General features: G+C 39.1%; 1 protein-coding gene across 1 annotated transcript in view; it reads left to right on the top strand.

Moving 5' to 3' along the window:
- Positions 1 to 13,796, top strand: part of lnx1 (ligand of numb-protein X 1) — a 69,245-nt gene that overhangs the window by 24,064 nt on the left and 31,385 nt on the right. The gene's annotated exons all lie outside the window — the stretch shown is intronic.

Genomic DNA, 13,796 nt, shown 5'->3' with positions numbered 1-13,796 from the left:
GCGGAAGAATGCTTTATTGTAAGTTTATACACAATAAATACATTTATGAATTAAACATTGTTGTATTTATTATATTTTATGTTGACCGCCGTTTTATAAAAGCAATAAGCCACTCGAGACCGTGCATTACTGTTATGATTTTAGCACGGGGAAATAAGTTTTAGGCACTCCGCTTTGCGTCGTGCCAAAAACGTCATCCCCGTGCTAAAATCACAGTAATGCACGGCCTCTCGTGGCTTATTGCTTTATTCTAAAATGTTGGAGTATAAGTTTAATCAGTGAGTTCTTAAGCAGAAGGAGAAAGGTTAGTGTCACTAAATTCTACTGTGTGTATTTGTCTACTTTCATGTGATCCCTCCACTATGCTTAGACGCAAGGCCAGGAAATCCAGATATTTGCCAGTCAAATCATGGGCACACACACTCTCACACACACAGTTGGTGTGAACACTATTTGGGTTGATTCAGGATAATCCATTGACCCAAAGAGGATTTGCTTGATGACATTCTTGTATGCTGGCTTGGGCTCAGTAAACCTTTGTATGTTATACGAATACAGTGCCTTGGAAATCTATTTAGCCCCCCAGCCTATTGTTTTATTTTGCTATATCAAACTTTACATGTCTAATACAATAAAGTAGATTTGTCAAACAGTTTGCATTTTGCACGTTAAACTAATGAAGATTTCAGTACTATTTATTTCTAGTCTTTATAGATAGTCAGCATTATAACGCTTTTGCCATATTTTTATGCAGTTTTTTAGAGCCAGACAATAATATTGCATTTCGAGGGTTTGAATTCTTTGCATGACGTGAAGAACATTCTATTGGTTTACAATTATCATCATTATCTTTATTTACATAATACCTTTTTTTTCGTTTAAGTATACAATATACTCTTATTCTAAGATAAAATAAAAGTCCCAAGAACTGTATATAGGCCAGGTTGAACAACAACAAAAACAATTGGGGTGCTTAGGTGGTGCAGTGGTAAAACACACTAGCACAACAGAACTGACATTTCGAACTCGTTGGTTTGAAACTTAGCTCTGTCATCCAGCAGGCTGGGAGCCTACACAAACAACCATTGGCTTGTTGTTCAAGGGGGGGTGCCAGACAGCACCTTATAACTGATGCAATTATGATCTCTGCTGGCTGATTGTTGGCGCCTGCACAGAGACGAGGGATAATGCATTGATCAGGGTGTGGCTCTCTGTACACAAAGCTGATCTGCATATGAACTCGCCTCTTGCAGGTGAAAAGATGCAGTTGGCTACTGCAAACGTGTCGGAGGGGGCGTGTGTTAGTCACGACTCTCCTCAATCAGGGTGAAGATCAACATCAGTAGAGAGGAAGCATAATGCAATCGGGTAATCTTTTGTTTTAAGATGGTTAATTTTATATGATATTCAGAAAAAATGAATTAATATCTATTTACACAAAGAGAAAATCACAATGATTTTGAATTGACAAAGTAGCACTAGTGTAAGATGGAGTGCGAGGAATTATGACTGCAGGGAATGGGGGATGGAATTTTAACAGTGAGGGATTGTAACATGGAGAAAAAATGTGCACACAAGGGTTAATCTCTCTCAATGTGGTCCTGTGCCCTGCTGTACACACATATGGTGTGTGCCTGCCTGCTCCTAATAAGACTGATCTGCTGATATATTCATGTGAACTATACCCTGACACCCATTCTATTACTTACGTTAAGGTCTTTCTGCCACACCCATCACTAACATGTACATATGAAATCACTGATAATAAATTATATGCTTCTAAACTTGTGGCATCAGAGTCGTGACCTTAACCCTATTAGACATCTTTAGGGTAAAACGGAACTGTGTTTGCAAGCTGAGACTTGTCATCCAACATGAAAACCTGGCCTAACAAAATAATGTGCAAAGCCTTGCTATAAGACTGGGTGCATTCCACATTAACGCGTTGGAACTGAATGTCAAGTCAAGTAAAATTCTTTTGTATAGCAAAGCAACTTTGCTGCATTCACAACAGACAAACCAAAATTCCAAAACCAAAAGCCCTTGAGTAGACCAAGGGTGACAGTGACCTTGAGAAAAAACCTTGAGAGAAACAAGACTCAGCAGGAACCCATGCTCCTTGTGTGGCCAACAAAGTCTTTGGTGAAGATCATGATCCTAGGCTGATTATAAGGTGTCGGACAGTTGGCTAAAGGTCTCAGAACCAGAGTGCTTCTTTATCTGTAGTAGAAATTCCGATTTGAAATAACATCAGCCTAAGCCTCTGTACCAAGGAACAGACTAGATTATTGTGCGTATCTTTGTCTTTTGACCTTGCTTTGTGCACAGACAGGAAACTCTTGTTCCACAAACTGTTGCAACAAATTTTAAAGCATATAATTTATTTTATATAATTAAATTTAAACACTTGCTGGTGATTGGTCTGGCTAAATTACTGTATAATGGGGGGTGGGGGAATTGTATTTGTTGTTGAATTTGTGTGCCAACTTGACTGGCCATTTAAAAGCACTGACATTGGTATGAATTAGAATGTTGACTGTAAGTAAACAAACACATACTGTATTACTGAATATAAATGCAATGATCTTGACATGCACACACTGAAAGCACTCAGTGAGTGTATACGTAAGGCTGCTCTGATTTGCTTACTCGGATGGAAAGGATAATACCACTCCCTTCTTCTCCTATTTCATTCTGTCATTGTTCTTTTTCTGAGTCCGAACTGACTTGGTTAGTGTTAGCATTGTTAGCATTTTGTTCATTTCCATTCAGTCAACTCAGTGCTTTTAAAAGACTCCAGAGGGACTCCCTAGCCTGAATGACCGGTTTTTCGAAGGTGTATTGTGTTACTTATTCACAGTGGAGCAAGTCTTTCTGTTTATACTGTACACCAGTCTTTGTCATGTTAGCTTATTCACGAGCGGGTAGATATTGCTCAAAACATAGATGAGTCATTTCGATATTAAATAAGTAGAATACAATACATACATACATTTAGTAACCAATACAAATTATTTTAGTTTTAATTAAACCAGCTAAATGCATCAAAGTGGATTACATTTGGCTATTTTTTAAATATCAGAAAAGTCTGCAAGAAATTTGACAAAAGCTCTGAATAATTTAATATTGGAAATCTATTCAGCCTAATAAATAATTTAATATTAAGTCTGAGTTGTTGACCCTCATTGTTTTTGAGATCCATACCAAAAAATTATGGATTTGCATCACAAACCCAGACACTTCTTACCCTCTGTAACTATCAAATAACTGTGTGCTGTCAGGGTTATTAAATGTTGGGCTGATGGTAGTTCACGTGTTGAATATGAAGATATGATAAGCATAAAGACCTGAGTGACTTTAATAAGGGCCTAATCATTATGATGAGAGGGTCTGAAGTTGTTGAAGTATCTCTGAAAAAATCCAAGGAGTGCTCACAGGCAGCCGTGGTGAGTCAGAAGTGGACATCGCAGCATTGGAAGAAGGTTAACTGGTCTGACAAATTCTATTTTCTCCAGAATCATGTGGAGGAGATGGCACCAGCATGCACTGTAGGATGATCCACCTTGCAGCCCACTGGGAATGCCCTGCTATCAGATTTCACAGGACTCCATTAGATGTCTCAGGGGTCAAAGCTGATTTAAAAGCATAATAGAGGGGTTGTCATAATATTTGACACATTGTTGTAAATACAGGATCAGTCTGGAAAGTCAACATCTAAACAGGGTTTAGCAATATAAGGCTGTAACCTAAAATTTGTAAGTTTTACTTCAATGGCTAAGAACTTACCAGAAGAAACTTGATTCTCTTAGCAGTCCAGCTTAAGCACTGGTTTAATTAAACCTTGGCTTGATTCCCTGTCTAGGTAGCATACAGCTTTTCCCAAAAACAATGACCTCTCTGTGCAGCAATAATTCATTATCTTTAATTATCTTAACCAGTTTTCAGTTTTGTTTATTAAAAAAGAAGTATAAACATCATCACAGGCAACTGTATAAATAGGAATCTCCTGCAAGATAAGCTACCACTCCCAATACTGATATCGTGACAGCTTAGCTTCTCTCTGGATGCTACAAGTGCTGTTTTCAAAATACAGTGGTACCTTGTAACTCGAAATCCTTTAAACTTTGTGGAGACATTGTACCCTTAAACTCGATGTGCATGCGAGAACTTGTTTGACTAAAGTTCAGATTTTATAGTATTTTTTTTATTGATTTTAACTGTACAATTGTGTTTTTCAATTGTATTTCAGTGTTTTAATATTTTATTTGTGTTATTTTCAGTGTATAAGTGTCTAAAACAACCCTATTATTTTATATTAGCTTAAAATACATGCAGTTCCGTAGGACCATGAAACGCTTTAACAGCTTTCCCCATACATCCATATGTGAAAAAATGTGAAACTCAACACCTTCAAAACACCACACAAGTCCCAGAACCAATTGACGTCAAGTTTCAAGGTACCACTTGTATTAATGACCAATAGGACAGTTCCAATAATCCTGCTAGAAATCAGTAACTACCAAAAATGGTTTATAAAAGGTAGATTAATATAATTAATGTTCTTCTATTATCTGCATGCAATAAAATGTACCTAGCATGGAGGGCTCTTAATCTTAATTATTCACACTGCATACTGCATTGTAAATGTATGCCTAATTTAACTACTTTTTGTCAATTTAAAAGTTTTTATTTTAATATAATTAATAATACTGTGCTGTGTTGGAAAATAATGTAATTATTCTTTTCTTAAGGCATCATTGTCCTAGAAACTGTATCCTGGCTGTCAGCTAAAAATGTGCCCCCAATTCATCACAGCTAAAGCTCTGTAAAGCAACTTTAAGTAATTCTCTTTATTTAAGCTAACACCTAAATTTTATCATGAATTTATATATACACCGATCAGCCATAACATTAAAACCACCTCCTTGTTTCTACACTCACTGTACATTTTATCAGCTTCACTTACCATATAGAAGCACTTTGTAGTTCTACAATTACTGACTGTAGTCCATCTATTTCTCTACATACATTTTTAGCCTGCTTTCACCCAGTTCTTCAATGGTCAGGACCATCACAGAGCAGGTATTATTTGGGTGGTGGATCATTCAACACTGCAGTGACAATGACATGGTGGTGGTGTGTTAGAGTGTGTTGTGCTGGTATGAGTGGATCAGACACAGAAGCACTGCTGGAGTTTTTAAATACCGTGTCCTACTGACACTCCTACTTAGTTGGTCCACCTTGTAGATGTAAAGTCAGAGACGATCGCTCATCTATTGCTGCTGTTTGAGTTGGTCATCTTCTAGACCTTCATCAGTGGTCACAGGACTAAATAATACCTACTCTGTGGTGGTCCTATGGGGGTGACCCACCACCCAAATAATACCTACTCTGTAGTGGTCCTGGGAGAGTCCTGACCATTAAAGAACAGCATGAAAGGGACCTAAACATCACAATGATGTGTGCCTATTTAAAAACCTTGCACTGGTATTAAAGTAATTCCACTTTGCTGTTAATAGTCCATTTTCCTCTTCTCAGAAATGTTACAGTTGGCACTGGGCATTCAAGCTAGGCCCAAATTTACCCCTTAGACTGCAAAATGGAGAAGAGTGATTCATTACTCCACACATGCCCACTTCCAGTCCAGCAGTTGTTCTTTTCCCTACTTTAGCTTATGCTTGGCATTGCACATCTTGATTTTAAGCAGCAATTGTATAAATGTCTAAAGCACCCACCAAACCTTTCTGACATTTCCTTCAGAGACAGCTTAGAATTTAGTAATCAGTGCTGCACTCAGGGTTTTGTTTTGTTGTTGTTGTTTTGGGTTGTTTTTCTGTTTATTGTGTAGCCCACTGCTTTATCATTAGCTCTAGACTATCGGATGCAAGTTCATACCCCCTCATGTGCAGTAAATCAGTGGGGGATTATATGGATTGTATTTATCCTGTAGAATATTTCATGTTTTCTATTTGTTTTTTGTTTTTTTTAGTACTGCTCTGACGGAATAAAATGTGGCTCTTGAGGATTGAGGTCAGTTATTGAGCTTTCACCCAAGTTAGAGCCAGCTATATCTGCCAGGACAAGTGAAATGTAGATCCCCCCCCACTCACTCTATCTCAAATGGTCCATGAAGGTGTAGACTGCCATAAAAAGTGAAACAAATGGTATTTCATTACAACCCGAATCCCTTGAGCTATTGGCCGAGTGTCTATGGGCAACATGCTTCTGTCTGCTACAATCTAGCCATCCATCCATTTTATTTATCCTCTCCTGGTCTAGGAGTGTGATCTCTGTTCCACACACCTGTAGCTGACTGCTGTTGGCACAGGCTTAGAAATCTAATTTCAAAATGCTTTCTAGGTTCATAACATGAATTTATTCTTTGTGAATGTAGATCTCAATTTGACAAATAGACTGACATAGTCAAATTTATACCTGGTATTGATTCAGAGTGTGTTGTTATAGGTATTAGGTTTGTTCTTACACAGACTAGTATCTTTTGGACCACAGCTTTATTGCTCTAGTGTCAGATAAAATGACGTATAGTCTGATTTATCTCCATCTGATTTCCACCTTTTTGAAACACTTGGTGCGATGCTGGGAAAAAGGAATTGCAAAGGAAGGTGACTATGTAGAGAAGTGATGTAATTTGTTTTTGAATTTCTTAATAAATAGAGTTTAGGCCACTCAGGTGGCTCAGCGGTAAAACACACTAGCACACCAGAGCTGGGATTTCAAACACATTGTTTTAAATTTCAGCTCTGCCATCCGGCTGTGCTGGGTGGCTACATGAACAACCAATGGCTGTTGTTCACACAGGGTTCCTCATAACAGGGTTCCTCATAACTGATGCAGCTACGACCTCTGCTGGCTGAATGATGGCGCCTGCACAGAGTAGAGGAATAATACTGATCAGGGTGTGGCTCTCCGTACACAAAGCTGATCCATATATGAACTCTCCTCGTGTGGGTGAAAAGATGCAGTCTGTACTGCACACGTGTCGGAGGGGGCGTGTCAGTTGTGACGCTCCTCAGTCAGCGGTGGAGGGTAGTATCGGTACAGAGGAAGTGTAATGCAATCAGGTTAATTGGATATGACTAGATTAGGGTGAAAATTGGTGGAAAAAATTGCAAAAAATAAATAAATAGAATTTAAAAAGTGCGGAAACTTTTTAAAGAACCCTCTTATATTGGGTAAAGTTCTTCTCTGCCAGGCATTGCAAGTAGATTAAGCAAATTTATATCCCCACTTTCAGTTGGACCAGAGATTAGTACCCCAGACCACACTTGGGCTCAAAAACATATTGTACTTTGCATCCAAATAAACACAAGTCCAGAACAGAAATGTGAATGTAAACGCACCCACACTTAATTTATAGTACATCCACCCTTGTCTACCCTAATAATATTGCAACTGTTTGTTTTGGTAGTAACAAACCAGACAATTAATTAAAGAATTGTAAATTGTAGATGTAAAACATAATGATTAGTGTTTGGTTCTAACAGTGCACTTGCAATCTGATGATTAGCTGAGTAAAATCCCCATCAAGTCTGAGAGACATAAGGTCATGCATTAATGCTTACTGTTCAGTAACGATTAAGGCATAACTTACTGTTAGTTAAAAATCAATAAAGAAGTGCAATGATACACTGATCAGCCATAACATTAAAACCACCTCCTTGTTTCTACACTCACTGTCCATTTTATCAGCTCCACTTACCATATAGAAGCACTTACCGACTTTACAATTACAATTACTGACTGTAGTCCATCTGTTTCTCTACATACTTCTTTAGCCGCTTTCACCCTGTTCTTCAATGGTCAGGACCCTCACAGGACCACTACAAAGCAGGTATTATTTAGGTGGTGGATCATTCTCAGCACTGCAGTGACAATGACATGGTGGTTGTGTGTTAGTGTGTGTTGTGCTGGTATGTGTGGATCAGACACAGCAGGGCTGCTGGAGTTTTTAAATACTGTGTCCACTCACTGTCCACTCTATTAGAAACTCTCACGTAGTTGGTCCACCTTGTAGATGTAAAGTCAGAGACAATTGCTCATCTATTGCTGCTGTTTGAGTTGGTCATCTTCTAGACCTTCATCAATGGTCACATGACGCAGCCCACAGGGCGCTGTTGGCTGGATATTTTTGGTTGGTGGACTATTCTCAGTCCAGCACTGACAGTGGGGTGTTTATAAACTCCAGCAGCACTGCTGTGTCTGATCCACTCATACCAGCACAACACACACTAACACACCATCACCATGTCAGTGTCACTGCAGTGCTGAGAATGATCCACTACCCAAATAATACCTGCTCTCTGGGGGGCCTGTGGGGGTCCTGACCATTGAAGAACAGCATAAATGGGGGCTAACAAAGCATGCAGAGAAACAGATGGACTACAGTCAGCAATTGTAGAACTCCAAAGTGCTTCTATATGGTAAGTGGAGCTGATAAAATGAACAGTGAGTGTAGAAACAAGGAGGTGGTTTTAATGTTATGGCTGATCAGTGAATATGATTTGGTAAGTTCTTAACCAAAAATACAAATACCACAACACAATACAACTGGCATAACAAATGTATTAAAAAATAATAATAAAAGAAAAGCTTTTCACAACCGAACCTTAGCTTGAAAGTAATTAAACAAAGTAGGGTAAAAGATTTCAGCCAAGAACTGCCTTAGTTTTATTATCAGTCACAAACACAAATCATCTGGACACCATAAAACTAGCTGTGCTAGCCAAAGAGCATACCCAGGATAACCAGAAAGAACAAAACATACCAGACTTTTTTTATTTTAGCATGACTGTACCCCTAAAGACAAGGTGATGGCCATAAATACATGATTTAAAGTTTAATAGACCCTGACCCCAACTCAACTGAACAGGCCTTTTTACCTAATAACAGTTTTTGGCTTCATAAACTTTTTGGCCTGTATGGACACAAATTCCCACAGAAACTTGTGGAAATCTTTTATTAAACTTTTTGGGTTGGTTTCCCAGACAGGGATTAAGGCTAGTCCAGGACTACATATTGCTTTAAATGGAGAATCTCCATTCAAAATGCTGTGTAGTCTAGGACTAGGCTTAATCCCTGTCTGTGAAACCAACCCTTTAAATATTAGTCAATTCTATATAATGCCCATAGTTTTGGAATGGTACAGTGTATCACAAAAGTGAGTACACCCCTCACATTTCTGCAAATATTTTATTATATCTTTTCATGGGACAACACTATAGAAATAAAACTTGGATATAACTTAGAGTAGTCAGTGTACAACTTGTATAGCAGTGTAGATTTACTGTCTTCTGAAAATAACTCAACACACAGCCATTAATGTCTAAATGGCTGGCAACATAAGTGAGTACACCCCACAGTGAACATGTCCAAATTGTGCCCAAAGTGTCAATATTTTGTGTGACCACCATTATTATCCAGCACTGCCTTAACCCTCCTGGGCATGGAATTCACCAGCGCTGCACAGGTTGCTACTGGAATTCTCTTCCACTCCTCCATGATGACATCACGGAGCTGGTGGATGTTAGACACCTTGAACTCCTCCACCTTCCACTTGAGGATGCGCCACAGGTGCTCAATTGGGTTTAGTCCATCACCTTTACCTTCAGGTTCCTCAGCAAGGCAGTTGTCATCTTGGAGGTTGTGTTTGGGTTGTGTTATCCTGTTGGAAAACTGCCATGAGGCCCAGTTTTCGAAGGGAGGGGATCATGCTCTGTTTCAGAATGTCACAGTACATGTTGGAATTCATGTTTCCCTCAATGAACTGCAGCTCCCCAGTGCCAGCAACACTCATGCAGCCCAAGACCATGATGCTACCACCACCATGCTTGACTGTAGGCAAGATACAGTTGTCTTGGTACTTCTCACCAGGGCGCCGCCACACATGCTGGACACCATCTGAGTCAAACAAGTTTATCTTGGTCTCGTCAGACCACAGGGCATTCCAGTAATCCATGTTCTTGGACTGCTTGTCTTCAGCAAACTGTTTGCAGGCTTTCTTGTGCGTCAGCTTCCTTCTGGGATGACGACCATGCAGACCGAGTTGATGCAGTGTGCGGCGTATGGTCTGAGCACTGACAGGCTGACCTCCCACGTCTTCAACCTCTGCAGCAATGCTGGCAGCACTCATGTGTCTATTTTTTTAAAGCCAACCTCTGGATATGACGCCGAACACGTGGACTCAACTTCTTTGGTCGACCCTGGCGAAGCCTGTTCCGAGTGGAACCTGTCCTGGAAAACCGCTGTATGACCTTGGCCACCATGCTGTAGCTCAGTTTCAGGGTGTTAGCAATCTTCTTATAGCCCAGGCCATCTTTGTGGAGAGCAACAATTCTATTTCTCACATCCTCAGAGAGTTCTTTGCCATGAGGTGCCATGTTGAATATCCAGTGGCCAGTATGAGAGAATTGTACCCAAAACACCAAATTTAACAGCCCTGCTCCCCATTTACACCTGGGACCTTGACACATGACACCAGGGAGGGACAACGACACATTTGGGCACAATTTGGACATGTTCACTGTGGGGTGTACTCACTTATGTTGCCAGCTATTTAGACATTAATGGCTGTGTGTTGAGTTATTTTCAGAAGACAGTAAATCTACACTGCTATACAAGCTGTACACTGACTACTCTAAGTTATATCCAAGTTTCATGTCTATAGTGTTGTCCCATGAAAAGATATAATGAAATATTTGCAGAAATGTGAGGAGTGTACTCACTTTTGTGATACACTGTATATCCAACAAGCTTCTGGTCAAGTGTCTACACATTTTTGGTCACATAGTGTACCTGTGCGAACTTAGTGTCTTTTGATTCGACATAAAAGAAGAATGTACACTTTTTTTATTTCTAAGTTTTAATTACGTATTAAAGTAGCATATATATATTCTAGTCAAACTGTTAATGCAGGAAAGATTAATTTACCTTCTTGTGAAAAGTAACCATGATTAATGCTGTCTCAGTCAGTAGCAGCCTTTTCATTCTTTATGTGACTGTTTAAATTGTAAAATTAAACAAATCATGGCTTGAAATACAGCTTAGGCCTTTAGTGGTTGAGACCATTGATCTAGCTGGTGTGTCGTGCTGACTTGTATGAATTGGCATAGATGTCTGTCTGTTTACATCAAAACATATTTCATATTCCACTGGTGTTGTGTGTGTTAGTGTAACCCAATATCTTTGAAGCAAATCCTGTTTGTATATTCACTTTCATTTCTAAACTCAATGCAGTGTAGTCTTTCTTCTGCCTAATCTCTCAGCCACACGAACCTGCTGTTAACACATGGAGAGGCGAGGAAGCTGAACGAACAATACAATACAGTATGAGTGAATACAGATAAATTTGAACACAACAAACACATTGAAACTGATATACTAAATCCTTTTATACGGCAGATAAGGCAGGTATACCCAGCCTCTGCTTTTATTAGTTAAACCAGTTAACAATTAAACAGTATAAAATGTAATTGCAGGGCTGTGACACAGTTTAACAACGGTAGGTCTGTACTACGTGTATCATTGCCACAAATCAAAATGTTCCTGCAAGCACAGGGTGGATCAATAAACATCCAAATGAGATGTGTGTTTATGAGCACTTGTCGTGCATAATTTCTGTGTTCCATATTGAGCTTTGAGTCAGGCTTTAGACTTTTTAAATTACAATGATTAGCCATAACATTAAAACCACCTCCTTGTTTCTACACACACTGTCCATTTTATCAACTCCACTTACCATATAGGAGCACTTTGTAGTTCTACAATTACTGACTGTAGTCCATCTGTTTCTCTACATATCTTTTTAGCCTGCTTTCACTCGGTTCCTAAGTGGTCAGGACCCATTCAGGACCACCAGAGTAGGTATTATTTGGGTGGTGGATCATTCTCAGGACTGCAGTGGCACTGACATGGTGGTGGTGTGTTAGTGTGTGTTGTGCTGGTATGAGTGGATCAGACACAGCAGCGCTGCTGGAGTTTTTAAATACAGTGTCCACTTACTGTCCACTCTATTGACACTCATACCTATTTGGTCCACCTTGTAGAGGTAAAGTCAGAGACGCTCAATTATCTATTGCTGCTGCTTGTGTTGGTCATCTTCTAGACCTTCATCAGTGGTCATGGGACGCTGCCCATGGGGCGCTGGTGGCTGGATGTTTTTGGTTGGTGGACTATTCTCAATCCAGTAGTGACAGTGAGGTGTTTAAAAATTCCATCAGCTCCACTCATACCAGCACAACACACACTAACACACCACCACCATGTCAGTGTCACTGCAGTGCTGAGAATGAGCCACCACCCAAATAATACCTGCTCTGTAGTGGCCCTGGGAGAGTCCTGACCATGGAAGAACAGCATGAAAGGGGGCTAACAAAGCATGCAGAGAAACAGATGGACCACAGTCAGTAATTGTAGAACTACAAAGTGCTTCTATATGGTAAGTGGAGCTGATAAAATGGACAGTGAGTGTAGAAACCAGGAGGTGGTTTTAATGTTATGGCTGATAGGTGTATATCTAGCCAAAAACAGTTTAACAGTAAATTAACTTGCTGCATTAAGTTGACTGATCTGGTTTGACTTCCAATTACTAAGCTCGCTTAACCTCAACATGCTGTAATAGTGGTGCAGTTAATTATTGTAACATTTTATATTGTAAACAAAGTTAATTTAATGCCTAGAAATGGAAAAAAAAAATACTATGTTTGGGATTGACTCATAGTACTATTGTTTGGCTAATAAACCATACCTTTAGGGACCATTCATATCTGTATTCATTACTATTTAAACAGAGTGGTTTTAATCAGTAGCACTAATGTTTTTCACATTGATCCATTGCTAGAGCACATGTGACTTTATTTGTTTAATGATTTCTTAATGGTGTCCTGAGCTTGTCTGGTCTAGTGATCACTTATAGTTACATTGTTTCATAAACTGATTTTAATTGGGGACTGGCTGAACCAGATGGACTCCTGTAAATTTCACATTAATCAGTAAAACCCATTTGTATTTTACAATTCACCCTTTTCCCAGCTTTTTCATCATGTCGCTCCAAGTCTGACTTAATAATGAAAACCATTGGGCCAGTTCCAGTTCTCTGACTTTTTGATGTGTTGATGGTTAAGCTGGTTGTTGTGATGATCTTGAGAGTTGTCAGGTCTTTTGTTTTCATAATTTGCTACTTAGTTTCAATAGTTTCATTTTTAACTTACCACTGTATTCTTGTCACGTTGGGTTTGGAGCCATCTATAACCAATCTGGTTCAAATGCTCCTCATACACTTATACCTAGAATCAATCTGAAGCTGCCAATCTATCTTCTGTATGTTTTAAAGGTGGTAGAAAACCAAAGTACCTGGAGAAAATCCACAAATGAGAGAACATGAGTAATTCCATACAGACATTGACGAGAGACAATGGTCTAGCCCAGATCCCCAGTCCCCATGTTGCTATGTTTCACCCACTCCACCCCACCTTCAATTGTTTAATTCCTCCTTATTTTCCTTAACGTAGACTAATTATAATGTATGTACTGCTTTATTGTTTGGCACTTTGTTAGAAATACTTCCAAATCAAATTTTCTAAAGCATCTTTTGATTTTATAAAAAAAAAAAAAAAAGTCTCACCCATTGCTAACAGCTATGAAAAATAAAAAATAGGTTAAATTAAATCAAGTGCAGGCTTCCAACTTTGGAGAGGAACCTTTAGTGTTTAGCAAAATCCTTTACCTCATGCCCTCTAAACACCTTTAAGAAGAATTTGAAAGATCACTGTATGTTGATT

This window comes from Trichomycterus rosablanca, chromosome 9, assembly GCF_030014385.1.
Source record: "Trichomycterus rosablanca isolate fTriRos1 chromosome 9, fTriRos1.hap1, whole genome shotgun sequence".
NCBI lineage: Eukaryota > Metazoa > Chordata > Actinopteri > Siluriformes > Trichomycteridae > Trichomycterus > Trichomycterus rosablanca.
Note: the sequence above shows the minus strand (reverse complement) of the source record. Positions and strands in the feature narration are given on the sequence as shown.